The 20216-nt window shown below is 40.8% G+C and overlaps 1 protein-coding gene across 1 annotated transcript in view; it reads right to left on the bottom strand.

Annotated features, from left to right (window-relative positions):
* The window catches only part of uck2.S (uridine-cytidine kinase 2 S homeolog), a 59881-nt gene extending 41606 nt beyond the window's left edge, over nucleotides 1-18275 (bottom strand). Inside the window, exons 1-2 of the mRNA XM_018259673.2 lie at nucleotides 18134-18275; nucleotides 17877-17957 (exon numbers count right to left, since the gene is read on the bottom strand). The gene's annotated coding sequence lies outside the window, so the exon portion shown is untranslated. The remainder of the gene's footprint in view (nucleotides 1-17876; nucleotides 17958-18133) is intronic.
* Nucleotides 18276-20216: the final 1941 nt, after the last annotated feature.

Raw genomic sequence — 20216 nt, 5'->3', positions numbered from 1 at the left:
TTCAAAAAACTTTCATGGGGGGCCCGGGCGCAATTTTATTTTCACTTATAGGGGTGCCCTGGTCACCAATTTTTTTTTTTAACCTGAAGGGGGGCTGGGAGGGAAAATTGTGTTGTACGGGGCCCCGTGATTTCTAATGGCGGCCCTGGGGCCCAGATTTAGCTTGTAACATAGTTTGTAATATAGAATGAGCTAAGTATAGCTAGGACCTCAGACAAATTGCCACCCAAATCTCAGCCTAATTTCCCATCAAGATGGTTTTTCCATAAACTGATTTCAGGCTCAGCCCCCTGAAATCGCCCCACAGTTATGCCCCAGCTCAGTCAGATTTGTAGGAACACAGATTGTTTTGGGTGCTGGTAAAGCATATGAATAAAGGCCAAACTATTTGCATAAGAAAATCTTTCCAGTATTGCATTCATACATGTCCCAGTTATGTTTACCTAGGCAATTGGACACGTGTTTAGATATCACTCTGACAACGGCAATGCAAACACATTTAGAAATTAATATTTATCCCTGTGGGTACATTTCCAAAAAACCCCGAAGCAAACCAGACACAAAAATACAATACGAAGCAAGGAACCTAAAATAGGTTGGGTTAAATATTGACTCACAAAACAGATAAGTCCCATCGTTTGGTACTCAGATGAACAAAAAATAATTTAAATCCAAGTTTTGAATTCAAATTTTCCAAAAGATTTGCACAAAATGCCAGCGCATAAATGTGTGTGTATTTCCACTTCTGTGATAAAATAAATGGCTCTGAATACATATAAATTCATAATATTTACATACAGTATAATGTTTTTTATGCATGAAAGAACTGATTTTGAAAACCTCATACACACCAGGGAGATTAACAGCAGCTACAAACAAAAGTGAATGCTGAAAGCACTGCACCAAGAAATATGCACTAATTATGTATATTGCAATGACAAAGGACCTGGTACATTTCAAAATATAGAAGCGTGCCGAGCACACTGGCAAACTCATGTAATTGATCAGACCAGAAAAAATAGTAGATTAAAAATTGAAGCTTTATTACATAATCATCTCTTGCCTGAGATCTTCTAAATAACCTGATACCACTGCATCTGTTTACATAGGTTTCTACCTATGGGTAGAAATTGACAACACTTTTGGTGTTAAAATTCCACAGTGACATAAGTGATTGCAGTTTTGTATACCAGCTCTGGTGTTTTCTTATTGTTTTTTTTTTTTTTTTTGGTGCAAGCCATTATTGCGTTTCATTAAAGGCAGCTGTGATAATTGATACAATAGTTGTGAATATTTCACATATTTTGCTGAGAAATGTAGCAACTAATGTAGCAAATTGTAACTGTTCAGAATCTGCATTTAGATTACTGAGTCGCCAGACTGAAACACCAGAGACAGGAATATTTAGCTTCAGTTTTTGAAAAATGGACAGAAATAAAACATGGAAAGCGAAAGCAATAAAAAAAAAAAAGTCTTTATTTCTGGCGATGTCAAAAAAACTGTTTGGAAGTTGAACAAGCCCTGTAACTGGCACTGTTGTTTCCCCCATCCAAAGTGCACTCTCTCAGTCAGCTGTAGAAGGGTAAAGTATTTATGGGACAGGTGCCCTTTAATAAAAGCTAACTGATATAAGTTGATATGTAGATTTTGAATTGCTACCGTTGCCAATGACATTTTCTAGGTTAATGTACTAACTGACCAAGTAAGGACAGTGATTGGTGGGATGTCAAGAAAGAAACATGGAAGGAGAAGGTTCGAGTACACCAGATACTGTATTTTTGTAATTTTGTAATACAAGGACACAGGAGAACATGACAGGCCTCCTTATTAATACAGGCAATGGACAGGTTAAATTAGGAATGAAATGTAGGCAAACTGGGCTTGTTTGCTATAAACAAACTACATGTTAGAGGTGACCTAATTCAGGAGTTTACTTTTATTAGAAATCAACACAAAGACCTGATGAGGGGATTTTTCCATATCCCAAATTGTGCAGGTGACTAAGGCACAGCCATTGTGAATGGAGGAAAAACATTTTTTGCCATCATTTTGCCAATCTGCTGCTTTCCGCATTCTGAATGTGTGTGTGCTGACAGGCAGAGGATCAGCCAGTCAGTCCACCATCAGTTGTTTGCAAAACCCCCCTGTTGCCAAATGCTCCCAATCACCCCACTGCCCCATACAAACCTCCCCCCCGCTAATCATAGCCATACATAAAGAGAGTCGCTGATTTTGTGGCCGTGCCAAATGAGCGGATCTCTCCCTGATAATCCTATCGTAGGGCCCTAGCACAACGAGGAGAATACAGGCGGTCAAACTGAGGACCCAGGGGCGGAACTACCAGGGGAGCAGGGGGTGCGAGCCCTCAGGGCCCCCCGGCAGTCTGCGCGCCGCGCATATCCTGGGCAGTTCCGGGTTTACGGAGGGGGGTGGGGGGCCCGGCTGCGCGTCCTGCGCCAGGACCTGCCCCCCTCTAGTTCCGTGTCTGTGAGGACCATATCAACGAACTAAAGCAGTCCTTAATCCAACAGGATTTTTAAATTTATAACAGAGTCAAAATTGAAAAACAAACACAATTAGCAAGATTAAAGGGAAAGTAAACCCTCCGAATTTTTTCCTTTCAAGTATCTTTTTCACATTTCCTCAACTGGACCACCAAAAAAAGATATAATTAAGTCGAGATAAATCTGAACAACATAAAATAATAAATAAAAATAACTTTTCTTTTTTTGGTTTGTCCTTTTTAAGTTTGGATCTTATAATACATTCCATGGCTTTCGTTTTAGAGAAAGTTTATTAGTGGTTTCAAAGACCTCTAAACCCACTAAAATAAAAAATATTGATAAATATGCCCCTTTCTGCTTTAAAATCCACATGTGTGTGTTGAGCCTGATTAGGTTGTTCCTATGTTTGTCAATGTACACACAATCAGATGGTGGAAGATAGAGAACTGGCGTTTATACACCCAGCAATTTGACCCAGATATTGACCCATCTGCCATTGGCCTTAATGCATACTTACTTGGAACACTTCTATCAGACACACATTGGTGCACAGCCATTCTGACCTTTTTGACGTGACCATTTTGAGTAAAATATGCACTTTCCAAATTCCTCATTAAATTTGCACCCCATAAATAAATTAACTCTACAGTACAGGACTGTCAAGCACCCACACCCAATTTGATAAATAGTGGGGCAATTCATCTCACAGATTATTGTGGTTACACCCCATGATGGCAAATGATGGGCATGCAACATCACATTGTATAAAGTATGCCAAAAAAAAAAAGAAGAATTACAAGGCACAGTTTGCCCAGGTGCAGTTTCCTATTGAAACCAATAAGATGTTTGCAGTTAAACAGCTTGCCTGTAAATTCTACTTCCTGATTAGTTGATATTGGTGATTATTTCTTTATTACATAAATCTCATATAATATGAATTATATTATCATTGTGTGAATATATGTGTGTATCTGTGTATAATGTCTATTTATTTAACCCAAATCCTGTCCATCACTGGCATTAAATGTCAGCTGGCTTCTCCTATAACAGCCAATTTCAGCATGAAAACACTAAATTATACATTTTCACTCCGCTGTGTCTATGCGCTGAGCAGGGCCAGATCTAGGTGTAGGCAGCTACCTAGGGTGCAGTAGGGGTGGTGGGTGCAGGTGGAATAGGGCAGTGAGGAAGTGCAACCCAGTCCCACAGAATGTAATGAATTATAGGCTGCTTCCTTGTAATCTTTACTATCACTAGTTAGTCTCCTAGCTCTAAGGAACTTTATAAAGGGAAGCTAATAACCAACATGTATCGTGAGCCCATGGATAGAAACAACCTATTAAGGGCAGATAGCTTCCACCATCTAAAAAAGGTAACCCAAAGGGCCAGTTCCCTAGAGCTAGGAGACTAACTAGCGATAGTAAAGGTTACAAGGAAGCAGCTACTGACCTAATTGACCGGTTTATTCGAAAAGGTTATAAGAAAAAGTGAGATCCAATCTACTGCAATACAAGTGGAACAAATTGCAAGAGATTAGTTAACACAGATAAAAAGAGAAATAAACGTATACCATTTGTATCCACTTTTGATCACTGGAGCAAAAAAATTCAAGGTGTAATCAAAAAATATTGGCTTGATGATGTAATGTATGGACATTTGTTCAAAGAAAATCCTCTCTTTTCTTATAAAAGAGGCAGGTCACTAAAAGATAACCTGTGCAGTTCTGATATCAAAGCTAAAAGAAAGGCAACTACATTTCTGAGCAAACCCAAAATGGGGACTTTCCCTTGCCTAAACTGTGGACTGTGTAACTCCATTATAAAAGGTGAACAAGTAAGCCATTCCGTCAAATGTTTTAATATACCAGTGAGAACACATGCTACCTGCGAAAGCACTACTGTAGTATACCTAATTAAATGCCCGTGTGGATATGCATACATGGGGCAGACTACTAAATCTGTAAGGGTCCGTATAGGTGAACATAAAAGCTATATAAGGAATTTTTAACCCAGAAATAATAAATCTCTACTAGGTAAACACTTCTTTGAAGCTAAGCAACATATTGTAATGGAAACCGATTGTCTTCTCCAAGATGGCGGCCAAGATAGCGTCCAAGATGGCGGCCTCCTGGATCCTGCTGGTCGCAGCACTATGACATCAGCATCTTTTCGTCCTCGGATTGGTCGCCGGCGTCGGAACGGACGCTGGCGTCAGAATGTGCGTCGGCGTCAGGACGCTGGCGTCAGTGCGTCCGCGTCCGCGTCATGACGTCAGCGCGTCCAAAATTGGCGCCAAACCCAGGCCTATTTAAAGCAGCTTCAGAGTCTCCTCAATGGCCAATTATAGGTTTTTGCTTGCTGATTCCTGGGTGTGTTTATCATTGATTATCTTGTGTACCGACCTTGCCTGAACTCTCGTCTTTGAACCTCGTCTGCCTGAACTGATTCTACTGCCTGTTTACGACTATTCTATTGCCTACTCCTTCTGTACTGCGAACTCGGACTTTGTTACCTCCTCCTTGGTCCTTACTACCTCGGGGCCCTCGGGCCTTACATTATAATTGGGCCATGGACCCTACTGAGGAGCCTCATGTCCCTACAGATGTCGGCAGAGCCGTTTGTGGTTTGGCTTCCCGCATGCAGACCTACGAAGCCCAGCAAACCCACTTCGGCCAGGCACTAGAAGCAATCCTGGAGAAATTGTCTGCCTTGTCTCCAGTGGCTCCAGTTCGTCCGCCGGTTCCAGCTACTCCACTCCAGATTTCCGAACCTCGCATCCCTGCACCTCCTCTGTACAGCGGTGATCCGGAATCATGCCGTGGTTTCATCAATCAGTGTGAGATCCAGTTCACCCTGCTTCCAGGTCAGTTTGTCTCGGAGCGAGCGAAGGTGGGCTATATCATCACCCGCCAGCAAGGGAAAGCTCTGGAGTGGGCTTCTCCTCTCTGGGAGAAGGAGGATCCGGTCATTGACGATGCCAAGGCCTTCATCCGTGACCTTCGCACGGTGTTCGACGCCCCAGGTCGATCTGCTTCAGTTTCTGCTCGCTTGTTCCAGTTACAGCAAGGCACTCGTACAGTTCCTGAGTATGCCATCGAGTTCCGTACCCTAGTGGCTGAGACTTCGTGGAACAACGATAGCTATCATGCTGCCTTCTATAATGGGCTGGCAATGCGCATTAAGGACGATCTGGTGTCCCGTGAAATGCCTCCACTCTGGGAAGATCTCGTTGCCTTGGCAGTGAAGGTGGATACCCGGCAGAGGGAGCATCAAGTTGATCGAGAGCGGGCAAGGAAATTCCAGAGATTTCAACCAGTACTGGCTCCTCGCTTTCAGAGACCATTTCTTTCCCGTTTGGCTCCTTCCCCACCCTCTCCTTCTTCTCCTGCGGCTCCTGCAACTTCTTCTCCTGCGGCTGAAGAACCGATGCAGATATGACGGGCTCGCCTTTCCGAACAGGAGAAACTTCGGAGAAGGGCTGCTGGTCTTTGCCTTTATTGTGGGGGAAAGGCCCACTTCGCCTATGAATGCCCTGTGAAGCCGGGAAACGCCAACACCTAGGTATGTTTGGGGAGACTTACCTGGGTGGAATTGGTCCTTCTCCCCATTCTTCTACTCTACGTTTCCTTCTTCCTGTACAGATCCGGTTTGGAACCCAAAAGATTTCTTCCCAAGCTTTCCTCGACTCTGGTGCAGCAGGGAATTTCATGGACAAGGATTTTGCCGGAAAACATTCCATTCCTCTCCAACCCTTGGCTGTTCCCCTTCGAGTTCTTGCCATTGATAATCGTCCTTTATCTTCTGCTATTATTTCACAGTCTACCCTGGAACTTTCTCTCACTGTGGGAACGATGCATCTAGAAAGACTGTCTTTTCTCTTAATTGACTGCCCTTCAACTCCCATTGTACTTGGTCTGCCCTGGCTGAGTATCCACAATCCAGTCATTGATTGGTCTTCTGCTCAGATCTTCCGCTGGAGTCCTTTTTGTCAACAGAACTGTCTGCCTGTCAAATCTCTTATTAAAGTTTCTTCTGTGACCCCGAATTCTTCTTTACCTCCAGTTTACCAAGCCTTCTCAGATGTTTTCAACAAGAAGTCTGCTGAAACATTACCTCCTCATCGTTCCTATGACTGTCCTATTGAACTGCTTCCTGGATCCATGCCCCCTAGGGGCCGCACCTACCCACTTTCCCCTTCCGAAACTTCTGCTATGAAGGAATACATCCAGGAAAACCTCCAAAGGGGGTTCATTCGTCCATCTTCCTCTCCGGCCGGGGCTGGATTCTTCTTTGTGGAAAAGAAAGACGGCGGTTTGCGGCCCTGCATTGACTACAGGGGTTTAAACAAAATTACGGTGAAAAATCGTTACCCTCTTCCTCTCATCTCTGAATTGTTCGACCAGCTCAAGGGTGCAAGCCTCTTCACCAAACTAGATCTGCGTGGGGCATACAATCTTATCCGGATCAGAGAAGGAGACGAATGGAAGACCGCATTCAATACACGTGACGGGCATTATTGGTTATGCCCTTCGGCCTTTGCAATGCTCCTGCGGTCTTTCAAGAATTCGTTAATGATATCTTCCGGGATTTGTTGGGGCAATATGTGGTCGTTTATTTGGACGATATTCTTATTTTTTCCAAAAACCTTCAAGAACATCGTCATCAGGTTCAAGAAGTTCTTTCCCGTCTACGAAAGAACAATCTGTTTGCCAAGTTGGAGAAATGTTCCTTTGAAGTATCAACCATTTCTTTCCTAGGATACATCATTTCCCAACAAGGCTTCAAGATGGATCCAGCCAAGGTTTCGGCAATTCAAGATTGGCCTCTTCCCACCAGTGTCAAGGCTGTCCAAAGATTCATCGGCTTTGCTAACTATTATAGACAATTCATTAAAGGTTTTTCGTCAAAGATTGCTCCAATTCTTGCTCTTATACGTAAAGGGGGTAAACCTCAGCATTGGTCTCCACTAGCCTTGGAAGCTTTCAAGACTCTTAAAGAATCCTTTTCGTCTGCCCCAATCCTTAGGCACCCTGAACCTCTCCAACCTTTCTTCATCGAAGTAGATGCCTCGGATATTGGAGCAGGAGCAATATTATCTCAAAGATCCTCTTCTGATGGTAAACTGCATCCGTGTGCCTTCTTTTCCAAGAAGTTTTCCTCCTCCGAAAGAAATTATGACGTGGGGAACCGTGAGTTGCTGGCTGTCAAACTTGCTCTAGAAGAGTGGAGACACTTACTTGAAGGGTCATCGGTCCCCGTATCCATCTTCACCGACCACAAAAACCTAGAGTATATCCAGACCCTTAAACGCCTCAATCCCCGACAAGCCAGATGGGCACTGTTCTTCTCACGTTTTAACTTCATCTTAACTTTTCGTCCTGGTTCAAGAAACAAGAAAGCGGATGCTCTTTCCCAAAGTTTTACCCCCCAAAACCCCATCTCTGAAGACCCAGAATCCATTGTGCCTCCTACAAAGATCATTGCCGCCCTGTTTCCTTCCCTTGCTTCTCATCTTTTGTCTATTCAAGCTTCTGCTCCTGTGGAAACTCCTGTAGGCGTAGCCTTTGTTCCTCCTGAGTTTCGTCATTCCATTCTGGTCCAATCTCACAGCTCGAAGCAGGCCGGTCATCCTGGAATTAAAAAAACGACTGAACTTTTATCTCGTCTCGTCTGGTGGCCTTCTTTAAGAAAGGTTGTTAAAGACTTTGTTTCCTCCTGCTCCACTTGTGCTGTATCCAAATCTGGACATTCTCCTCCCAAAGGCCTACTTTTACCTTTGCCTGTTCCTTCCCGCCCTTGGACCCATTTGGCAATGGATTTCATCGTGGATCTTCCTGCTTCCTCCGGCTACACTGTAATCTGGGTGGTGATTGACAGATTTAGTAAGATGGCACACTTTATTCCTCTTCGGAAACTTCCTTCAGCTCCAGAACTTTCTTCTTTATTCATTAAACATATTTTTCGTCTCCATGGTTTTCCTGCTGAGATTGTCTCTGACCGTGGGTCCCAATTTATTTCTAAGTTTTGGAGGTCTCTTTGTAAAGCCCTTAACATTTCCCTTCAGTTTTCTTCTTCATATCATCCCCAGTCTAATGGAGCGGCAGAAAGGGTTAACCAGGCTCTTGAACAGTTCCTCCGATGTCATGTATCCCTGTGTCAGGATGATTGGGCTGACCTCCTTCCTTGGGCCGAATTTGCACATAACAATGCCTTGCACTCTTCTTCTGAAAAGTCTCCTTTTTTTGTGTTTATGGTCTTAACCCCTTGGCTTTTCCTCAAGATCTTCTGCTCACAAATGTTCCTGCCGCCAACGATCAAGCTAGCCACATGTCGGCCATCTGGCAGGCTACTATTGTCAACTTAGAGAAGAGTTCCCTTGCACAGAAAAAGTTTGCTGACAAGAGGAGAGTTTCTTCCCCTCTGTATGTTCCTGGTGACAAGGTCTGGCTGTCTACTCGCAATATTCGCCTCAAAGTTCCTTCACCTAAACTTGGTCCCAAGTTTATTGGTCCCTTCCCTATCACCGAGATCATCAATCCTGTGGCTGTGCGGTTGCAACTTCCTCCTGAGATGCGGATCCCCAATGCTTTCCACGTTTCTTTGCTTAAACCTGCAGTTTCTTCTTCTTCTTCTTCCCCAGTTCCTGTCATTGTAGATGGCCATCAAGAGTTCGAAGTAAAGAAGATTTTGGACTCTCGGATTTCTAGAGGCGCCCTGCAGTACCTCATTGAATGGAAGGGATTCGGTCCTGAGGAGTGCTCGTGGGTAAGAAGCTCCGATGTCCATGCTCCTCTCTTGGTCCAAAGGTTTCATCGACAGTTCCCTTCCAGCCCAGGTGGTCCTGAGGCCCCCCCCTAAGGAGGGGGGTACTGTAATGGAAACCGATTGTCTTCTCCAAGATGGCGGCCAAGATGGCGTCCAAGATGGCGGCCTCCTGGATCCTGCTGGTCGCAGCACTATGACATCAGCGTCTTTTCGCCCTCGGATTGGTCGCCGGCGTCGGAACGGACGCCGGCGTCAGGACGCTGGCGTCAGTGCGTCGGTGTCATGACGTCAGCGCGTCCAAAATTGGCGCCAAACCCAGGCCTATTTAAAGCAGCTTCAGAGTCTCCTCAATGCCCAATTATAGGTTTTTGCTTGCTGATTCCTGGGTGTGTTTATCATTGATTATCTTGTGTACCGACCTTGCCTGAACTCTCGTCTTTGAACCTCGTCTGCCTGAACTGATTCTACTGCCTGTTTACGACTATTCTATTGCCTACTCCTTCTGTACTGCGAACTCGGACTTTGTTACCTCCTCCTTGGTCCTTACTACCTCGGGGCCCTCGGGCCTTACACATATTTCCCAACTGAGATGGAGAGTTCTTGATAAAGTTGAACCACCCCCCAGAGGTGGAGATAGAGTTAAGCTGCTGTTACAAAAAGAAAACAAATGGATAAGGTGGTTAGATACAATGCAACCAAAGGGGTTTAATGATAAAATAAGTTACAAATGTTTCTTGTAATAAACCTTTAATGTATCTTTGTTTTATGCAGGTTACAGAAATAGAATATAGAATGTGAACACTAAAAACGTAAGTGTAGACATTTTTCTATATAAAAGAAGAGTAAGCAAAGTAGTAACAAGTGAGGTTTACCATAGGCAGACATTGAGTTGCAGTGTCCTTATGTTTTTATCTACTACTTTTTACTTTGATAGGCCATGTGCAGTGTCTAAAGTATGCAACTATATTCTTTTAACAGGTAAACTATTGGACTGTTTAATTTTTTACTTTTTTTGAATTGAACACAATGGACTTATTGTCAGTGTAACCCATGTAACTATGGATGGACTTATCCTAGTAACTTCAGGCACCATCTGGTGCACCAAGGGGTTGGAGTTATGATACTATTTAAAGATTGTTAAAGGGATACTGTCATGAAAAACATTTTTTCAAAACACATCAATTAAAAGTGCTGCTCCAGCAGAATTATGCACTGAAGTCCATTTTTCAAAAGACCAAACAGATTTTGTTATATTCAATTTTGAAATCTGACATGTCATACTTCATCATAATCAAAGTTAATGTAAAGGTGAACACCCCTATTTATTTATATTAAATATTAAAATATGACACATTTCTAATTACTAAGTAGTGACAATTACATTTACATATAGGATTCTGATTACAGGAGGTTATTGCGGGTAAGTACATGGATTTGGGCATAGGTAAGCAGGGGCTGGGAGGTGTGGGAGAATATAAAATCACAGGCTGTGTGCGAGTGAATAGGTAAGCACACTTTGGGGATGGAAGCAGGCAAAAATGTATAGAGTTAATCAGGGAGAAGAAGTGTTTGTTAGCTAAATGGCCAACCCCTAAAAAAAAGTGTTTATAGAGAACATAAATCATTTGTCAAAAACCGAAAGATTAATCCACCCTGAGAAGATGCTGCTCCTTTTCAAAATTCTTTAAGGAGTAAATTCATCATGAATATGTTCAAGTTCTTGTTGAAGTGTTTGAAGGAACACTTCTGCATTAAATAGGGTTTACAAAAAGTCACACAAAATATATATTTTGCCCACACCCATGCAACAAATACCAGGGGGAGCAATGTTTGTGTGATAATAGGTAATAGGTAACGTTTTCTCTGATTTTATGATGAAATATTGTGATACGCCATATCCATTGGAATGTCTCATGAAGAAATATACAGCATTTACAGTATTTGTATGGCTAGTGTGTTTGGAACAGCTGTTTCTTTCACCATTTATATGCATTTAACCACAAATTGCATCATGTCTCAGATCACGTTATAACCTTAACTGGGGCACCAAAATAGCTAGCTGCAGCACTTCAATAACAGCTTTTTACTTATGCACTTATTTATGCTTTTAACTCAAGAACTACTGGATTCAACATTCTGCTGCTATAAACTTCTTCACTAATTTCACGAAGGAAAGAAAAATATTAAATGGAAAATTAGTAGGGAACTAAGTGACTTTTCCCCTGGCCGTTCCAGCTGGAAGCACATCTGGCAGGCAACAGAGGGAAAATCAGCAAGGGCAGGTCAGCGACGTGCAAGAGAGATCTGGGACTTTGCTTTATACATGGGATACGTCAACTCCTCATAGTCTCATACATTACAGTACAGTGCCTACTGTGCAAGGCATATGTAATTAGTATACGTGTATATATTCACATATATGTTCCAGGCTCCAGTTTTTATTAGTAGTACAATTATTTAGATTACAGCAAACAACAGCAAAAAGGCATTATATGATATAATAATGTACCACATAGCAATGTCATCCCTCTGTTAGCATACCACATGTCAGCCACACGTTTCATGCCAGTGGGTGCATCAGACGATTATGAAGCACCCAATAGCGCAAAACGTGTCAGGAGGGAGTGAAGAGGCTGATGTGGTATGACACTGCTGTGTGGTATGTTGAATATTATATAATATAATGCCTTGCTGCTGTTGCTTCCTATAATTGTTTTGCACCAATAAACACTTTGAGTGAGTTACCTTGCATATGATTTATTCTTATTACTATATATATTATAGGACCCAGTGGTTGGTGCCACCAAATTTCCATAAAATTAATTCCATACAATTAATCCATATAATATATATAATTCCATATAATTAATCCATATAATATATATAATTCCATACTACCATATGTAAAGTAAAAAACTAAATACAATAGTGCATTTGCTCCCATCCCATATGGAGCTGACCTTGCACAAATGTGGTGTCTCATCACACCCCTCACATCACTATGGGAAGTAGTCAAAACCCCAGCTGACCTCTTGTAGTGAATTCACAGACAAGAATAAATACTATTTCTCTGAAGTCCGTCACTCTGTGGTAGCATAAGTTAGAACCCTTGGAATAATGACCGACATACAAGTTTGTCTGTATTACCCTGCTCGGGAAAGACTCTATGACAAGTGTAAATGTGAAAGTGGATAACTGTTTCAGAACTGGAATAACCCTATGGTTATGACAAGTGGCATTGATTATGGGAAGGGATCAGAAGCATTCTGCATGTTTCCTGCTAAAGCTAGCCATAGATGTGCAGATTTTATTATTGTGAGACTAACGCTCATTCATTTCAGTCTAGCGATCTACCATTAACTATTCAGATTAAAATAACAAATCAGATGATGTTCTGGTCATTGACAGACAGCAATTGTGCAAATGTCATGTCAGACAACACCCATTGATATTGTCTGATAGGCAATACATGCAAAGATCTTCTCAGTAGCCTATATAAATCTTTGAACCTGTCCCATCAACTTAACGACCGATTGCCATGGTACAAAAAAATTCTATTTATACATATTTATTTTGATAAAAATGCCTTAAATGCTAATCACCAGTTCCTTGGAATCCTTTATAAAACCCTAATGAAAGTTGCATTCAGATACAATTATCAAACCAAACTGATTAAAACTAAATACTGCACACTTCAAAAAGAATATGTACCATCTTATTTCTGACTGTAGCTCTGTGCTTTTCTAGAAGTCGTCCTTTTCTAATATTTCATCAGAGCTGTGCTAACCTGCACTGTTGAATTTCACAAGCACCAAACATTCGAAGCTTTGCTATATTTCCAGTAGCACTGTCAGCACTTTACGCAGTGACCACAATCAGTACAATTCACTTTCCCTTCTCATTTCCATCTCTTCCTGCTTCTCACTCTGCATTATAACTGAATGTTGCAGAGGCCACACTAGAAATGGCATTAAAAGCACACGTTCACTGACTTTAAAAGCAAACTCCCCCCCATCCCACATACAATTTAATGTAGTATTTGTCAGAAAGTTAAGTCACAAGTACTAGTGAGTAGTATGATTTTTTTTACATACTGCACAAGTGCACAACTGCAAAAAAATAATAATAATAATAATATCTAGGGACAAGCTGTGGCTAATTTACAAACACAGTTCCTACTTTATATAAATGCAGTTACCCACAGCATCAAATCAGCTGCAGGTATAGGACATGTTATCCAGAATGCTCAGGACCTGGGGTTTTCCAGATAAGGGATCTTCCCATAATTTTGATGTCCATACCATAAATGTTCTAAAAAATCATTAAAAATGTAAATAAAACTATTATCATTATAGTAAACTGGCTAGAGCTAAATTATTCCTTTTATATTGGGACTATATAAGAATTGTATTAATTGAGGTTTAATGTGCCACCTTTACCATATATGATTCAAGCATATTTCAAGCACATCTTATACATTGGACACATACTGAGAGAAGATCAGTTTTTCAATCAAGGGACATAAAAATGGAAGAACCAAGAATGGAAGTGAGAGACTACACCTAGAACTTTGAGACATTTATCAGCTGTGACCACAGATGTGATGTTAAATGAGGGGCTAATTGGAATTCAATATCCATTTACACCAAAAAACATTAAACAATTGTCTAAATGCTAATTTTATTCTATCTATCTATTCTATCCATCTTCTTTCCACTTTAAAAAGGATCCAGCAAAATTACATTCCCAAAAAACATAAACAACAGTGGCTGGATTCTTTGATGGAAAAATACAATTATTTCATATTTGGTTGCACTATATAAGCACCTTACAACCTCCTAAAATATGTCTCTGCCTAAAGCCAGTTTTAATCCATGATACTTCAATAAATGCTATTAGAATTCTATTAGAAATTGGAGCTGAGTCTCAGCACATACACTTTCTACTTTGCTTATTGGTGCAGAATAATATGCCGATGTTTAGATTGTTGCCTTTAGGGATGCAACTTCACCCATTTTAAACTAAACACTTTAAGGGCTCTTACACACAGCCGTTTTTTTCTGCGTTCCCCTGCATTGCACTTTCTTCTGTTCAGCTGCAGGGGAGTGCAGTAGTAGACGCACTCAATTATTGTGAAGGGGGCTGTACTCACACAGATGCATGTAAGTGCCAAACGCAGGTGGGACACAGCTTGTTGCATTTCACCTGCGTTCGTGCAGACATGCGTCTGTGTGAGTACAGCCCCTTTCACAATAATTGAGTGTGTCTACTACTGCGCTCCCCTGTGGCTGAACGGAAGAAGGAGCGCAGAAAAATGGCCGTGTGTGAGAGCCCTAAATCCAACGTTTCCATGGCTAATTACCAATTTGATTAAATGCATGCTGCACACAAACAAGTTGAACCATGCATCTAATTAAATTGTTGATTAGCTGGGATGTGGACCTATACGGGGCATACTTATTAAGGTGTGAATTTTCTCCTCATGTAACATCACCAAAGTTCACCTCTGTAGATTCTGTCCAGCGAAATTCACGGGCGCCATCTTCAGCCACTTTGGTAATCTTCGGGTCTTCTCCCGGCACTTCGGCAAAGCAGAAAATTGCTCCAACTGCGCATGCGCCGATACGGCACTTATTTCCCAAATAGTAATATTTGGAAAGTAAGTGCTGTATCGGCACATGCGCAGTTGGAGCAATTTTCTGAGAAGAAGATGGCGCCTGTGAACTCCGCTAGACAGAATCTGCACCGAGGGGTAAGAAAAGACTTAGGGGCATTTGCCCGGGGGAAGCAGCTAGGCTGGGGGTAGAAGGAGGGGGGTCTATGAAGGGTAGGGGGGTAGGAGTTTTTGAACTTTAGGGTTTGCTTCTCCTTTAAGGACAGATCGCTAAGAGGAGGATAGTGAAGAGTAACTTTATTTTACAAACAGTACCAAATTTTTCATTGATTAAATTTAATTAAGTTTCTTATTTAAATGAGAAAAAGCTTGTATTAAATTTCATTTCCATTTCCCCTTTACTTTATGTGCCATCTGTGGCAATACATTTTATTCCATTTTTTCCACAAAAAAGTCAGTTCCTTGATGTCATCTCTGCCTAAGGGAATTTTCGGCTGCAGCTAAATCTGCGCTACTTCAGCCAAAATTGCAGAAAAATGCAAAGGGAGGCAATTTACTGAGATTAAACTGGATCATAAATACATGTATTATGTTAGACTTGCAGTGATCCTAATTAATGATTAACTGAAAAAAATTTTTGGTTTTTAGTTTGCGATACACATTGAAGTCAATGGGCATCAAAAATGTTTTACGTGCTACAATTTTTTATGTGCACTTTAATTTTTTATGCGCACAACAATTTTTGCTCTACATTCTTTGGGGGTATCATTTTCCTTTAATCTACAATGTATTTCTGCAATTGAATTCTATTAGAAAAAGTTGTAGCTGAGTCACACTTGGTTTTGTGCACATTCACTTTGTGCTTTATTTGTTAATGGTTAAAGAGGAGATATTGACACTATAAAAATTATAAGATGATTGATACGTGTAATTTGTGTGCATACAGTAACATATCCATAAATCTGTTTACAACTTTGATATTGCCTCTTTCAGTACAGGTGTCTCATAAAATAGAACCTTAAAGAAGGTTAATCAAAGTTTTCTGTCTTCTTCCATTGTATTTTTTTTTTTGCTTATACTTTGATCCAAGCAATCCCGCAAAGAATACAGTACAGTATATGGTTCAGTTGTGCAGCTTTGCACATTGGAGATTCCATAGGAAATTCCTAGTTGAAATGTTGAAAATAATGTTAGTTTAAGTGCTCTTCTTGGTTTCTAGATCTGAAGTTGTCCATTTCAAGAGATAATGCAGAACACCTGGTTTTAGGAGGTAATACTTCCCGTTTGTAAAACGAGCAGGTGAAAACTTTCACGCTATACAAAGCAGGAGACTGGGAATTCTCTGTTCCCCACAGCCCTCTAGTGGATGTACAGTAAGTAGAAGGCAGAAGGAAATGTTGCTTTTATACTCTCAGCACAATGCAGTGCTTGTGACAAGGCAGTTTTTTAACAGACACTTCTTTATGAATCGTCTTATCTTTGTTAATGTATATTGACATATTTGAGCTTTGTATAGCTGTTTATTATATTATTCTGACATAAAACTCAACCAAGGAAACAGACATTAGTATTGTTTAAAATGTCATTTGTAATACTTTTTTCATAATAAATATACTACTATTGTAGCTGAGATGACCTACATTAGGGGTGCCCAAAAGTTAGATTGGGATCTACAGTAGACATTTAGCTGGTGATCAGTAGATCTCAAGGCACTGTCAATCAGCTTGTCTATATCACCCTCCTATTTCATGCTTTTCATTCAGATATTTTTGTTAAGGTTACATAAGAAATAATTGTTTGTTAAATATAACAATACACATTTTATTACAAATCAATATTTAAGTAATATTTTCCATGGAACAGAATGCTAACAATGCTTTTATGTATGTAGATCTTAATGGGACAACATCACTAAAAGCAGACCTCGCATTAGTAAAGTTTGGGCACTCCTGACCTACAAGTACATTAACAGACATTGTCACCATCCACTGTGAAATAGTTGCATTCTTTTGCCAATGCTAATACTTCATTATTGATGACAACAACTTTCTTTTTTCTTTTTGTAAACAGAGATTTATACATATAATTGTTTGTCCTTTGACGATACAGAACACTATCATTTGTTAAGGGTAATAAGTGGTAAACACTTGTTCCATATACTGTGTCACATCTTGTATCACTTCCTTGAAAACGTAAGTCAAACTATCCTATTTTATCACATTAGTCAAGCAAAATGAACTTTAATTACGCTGTATAAATTATTTGAATCTTGTTTCCTTCAGTCTGGAAATTCAAAATGAAAGCAAGCAGGCAGGAGCCTGTGTGGACACTGTTATTAAGTCAAGCCTTGTATCATCTCAGAATCTTGTTTGTGCACCAGAATGGGGGACCTGATGTCCATCCACATGCCCTGGCTACACAATTAAACGATGAAGAGAACGGGAAATATGGGGAGAGGTGTGACCTCTAGGATGTGCTGAATGGAAAGTGAAAGTAATTGTCTGCCCCGCTGCAATGCCTAAGGCATAGAGGAGGGGCAGACTGAAGGCTGAGGGAGTTAACAGCTCTGTATACATTTGGGCATAGTTATTATTATTATTAAGAAGTTAGGGATCACCACAGTCCACTAGCGTGAAATTCTACCACTGTCCATTCATTTCTATGGGATTTTTAAAGGCATACTTATCAAAGGCCCGAACTTTCACTAATTGCTAAATATGCCTTTAAAAATCCCATAGAAATGACTGGAGAGAGGCAGAATTTCACTCTAGTGGACTGTGGTGATCCCTAACTTCACTCTTTGATAAATATGCCTCTTAATGTTTTGGGATTCTTTACTAGCCCAATGCAATTACAGCATTTTAGCAGCAAATATCTAAATAAATTCCCAAGTATCTCCCCATTTTCTTTTCTGCTGATTTATTTTACAAGAGGCACGTGCTTACAGCACAAAGGGGGGGGGGCACTAGGCATGTATCTTTGCTGTCTGCCTACCCTTAGTCTGGGCCCTTGAATCCTGTGCACGCCTCCTGCTCCACTCCGTGGCTTGTCAATCTTGCTCCTCCTCGGTTGTTGCTGTGCATGGTTGGGGGGGGGGGGTTATAAAAAAAAGTCACAAAATAAGGTTGCTTACTAATTACAAGACAAAGGAAGTCATTTATTAAAGTTAGCACCCATCAAGAGGCCTTTTTTCCCAACTTGTGAATCACATTACTGCACCCCCCACACCAAATACTACTGATTTGACTTACCTGTTCTATATAAGCAGAACAGCGCAGGAGGGTTGGTGGATGCCATCTCAGGCCACTTCATTTTCTCTTTCAAGTTATTGGTGGCACAGAGCATGCATAGTTGAAGCCATGGCCAGATCAAGTTTAACTGTGTATGCACCTAATGTAATCTCTAGAAAAGAAAGAATAAGTGGTGCCCATTATCCATGAGGTACTACTATGCTACTTTGAAACACAAGCAAATGCAGCAGTATTGGGAGGTGCAATAGCTCAAGAGACAGTACTCTCCATGGGTACACACTCATATAAATGATTTTGTTCTCCTTTAATTCAAATAAACATTAAAAGAAAACCCTTTTAACAATGTTGGAAAAAAAGGGAATACTTTGGCCCCCACATTTCATGACAAACGGTGGCCCCAAGCATTTCCAGACACACTGTAGCCTCCAAACATTTAGGGTGCCCCCTAAACATTTAACGACAGATGTGGTGGTGGCCCACAAGCATTCCATAACAGTCAGTTGTGCCCCCTCCCCTGAGCATTTCATTACAGACACAGTGGTGCCTCCCGGCACTTTGTGACAGACACAGTGATGGATGCCATAAATAGTGACTCTTTAGTGGGCTGGTGGTGAGGTGCCAGGGCCTCTTTTAAATTCCAGTCTGGGCCAGGAAAACAGGACAGCCAAGGGATCTACCTATTGTACAGTCTTGCAGGATATGTTGGCACTTCTTAAAGGGGTTGTTCAACATTAAGTTAACTTTTAGTATGATATAGAAAGTGGTATTCAGAGAAATTTGCAATTGGTTTTCTTTTTTTATTATTTTTGGTTTTCAAATTATTCAGCAGCTCTCCATTTTGCAATTTCAGCAATCTGGTTGCTATGGTCCAAATTACCCTAGAAACTCCGCAGTGATTTAAATGAGAGACTGGAATATGGATAGGAGAAGGCCTGCATAAAAAACAGATGAGTAATAAAATGTAGCAATGACAATAAATGTGTAGCCTTACAAAGCATTTGTTTTTAGATGGGGTCAGTGACTCCCATTTGAAAGCTGGAAAGAATCAGAAGAAGAAGGCAAATAATTAAAAAGCTATACAAAATAAATAATGAAGACTATTGAAAAGTTGCTTAGCATTTGCCATTCTATAACATACTAAAAGTTAAATTAAAGTTGAACCACCCCTTTAATTATAATGAAAGTAATACCCATACTAAGGTACTTCCATTTTATTATGGTGTCATCTGTGGCAAACCAGTTTCTACTAGGGATGCACCGAATCCAGAATTCGGCCTTTTTCAGCAGGATTCGGATTTGGTCGAATCCTTCTGTCTGGCCGAACTGAATTTGCATATGAAAATTAGGGGCGGGGAGTTTAATCTAGTGACTTTTTGCCACAAAACAAGGAAGTAAAAAATGTTTTCCCCTTCCCACCCCTAATTTGAATATGCAAAGTCGGATTCGGCCGAATCTTTCTAGGAGTCTGGGGTTCGGCCGAATCCAAAATAGTGGATTCGGTGCATCCCTAGTTTCTACACTTACTCTTTATACTTAACATTCAGATTGATCTGTCTAGGATATCAAGCACAGCATACCCTGTAGGACAAGCCAAAAACCTCAAATCGGTGAGCTACAGTTGGAACTTTTTGCTTTTGCAAACCAGTTTCTATATAATTTACTGTTTCAATTGTCACTGTTTCATCAGGAAAGGCAGTAAAACAAATCACCAGCTGCCAGACAAGCCTGAATAATCAGCTACTTATCTCAAAGCCCATCCAAGGCTGCAGCTCAGGGGAGGAGATGGTTCATACAGCTCTTACTACTTCTATTTTAATTTTGCCTTTGTTACAAGAAAGGAGTAGGCGAGTGACTCCAAAGGATGAACATGGTTTCCCACAAGCGCTTTATAACTGCAAATAAAGTCTTCTGTAATTAAACAAATCATATTTAAAGTGTTAGTGCTTAACTGAAATTAAAATGACAGTAAAAGGCACGCTAACACGATTAAATGTTTTCCTATATACATGTGCCACGTCCCTTCTTGAAACCTCGTGCCGTTTAGACGTGATCACAGCGACTCCCAAGTCTAAACTCACTCTCC

This window comes from Xenopus laevis, chromosome 4S (assembly GCF_017654675.1).
Source record: "Xenopus laevis strain J_2021 chromosome 4S, Xenopus_laevis_v10.1, whole genome shotgun sequence".
NCBI classification, from domain to species: Eukaryota; Metazoa; Chordata; class Amphibia; order Anura; family Pipidae; genus Xenopus; species Xenopus laevis.
The sequence above is the reverse complement of the archived record's forward strand: the minus strand, read 5'-3'. Positions and strand labels throughout refer to the sequence as shown.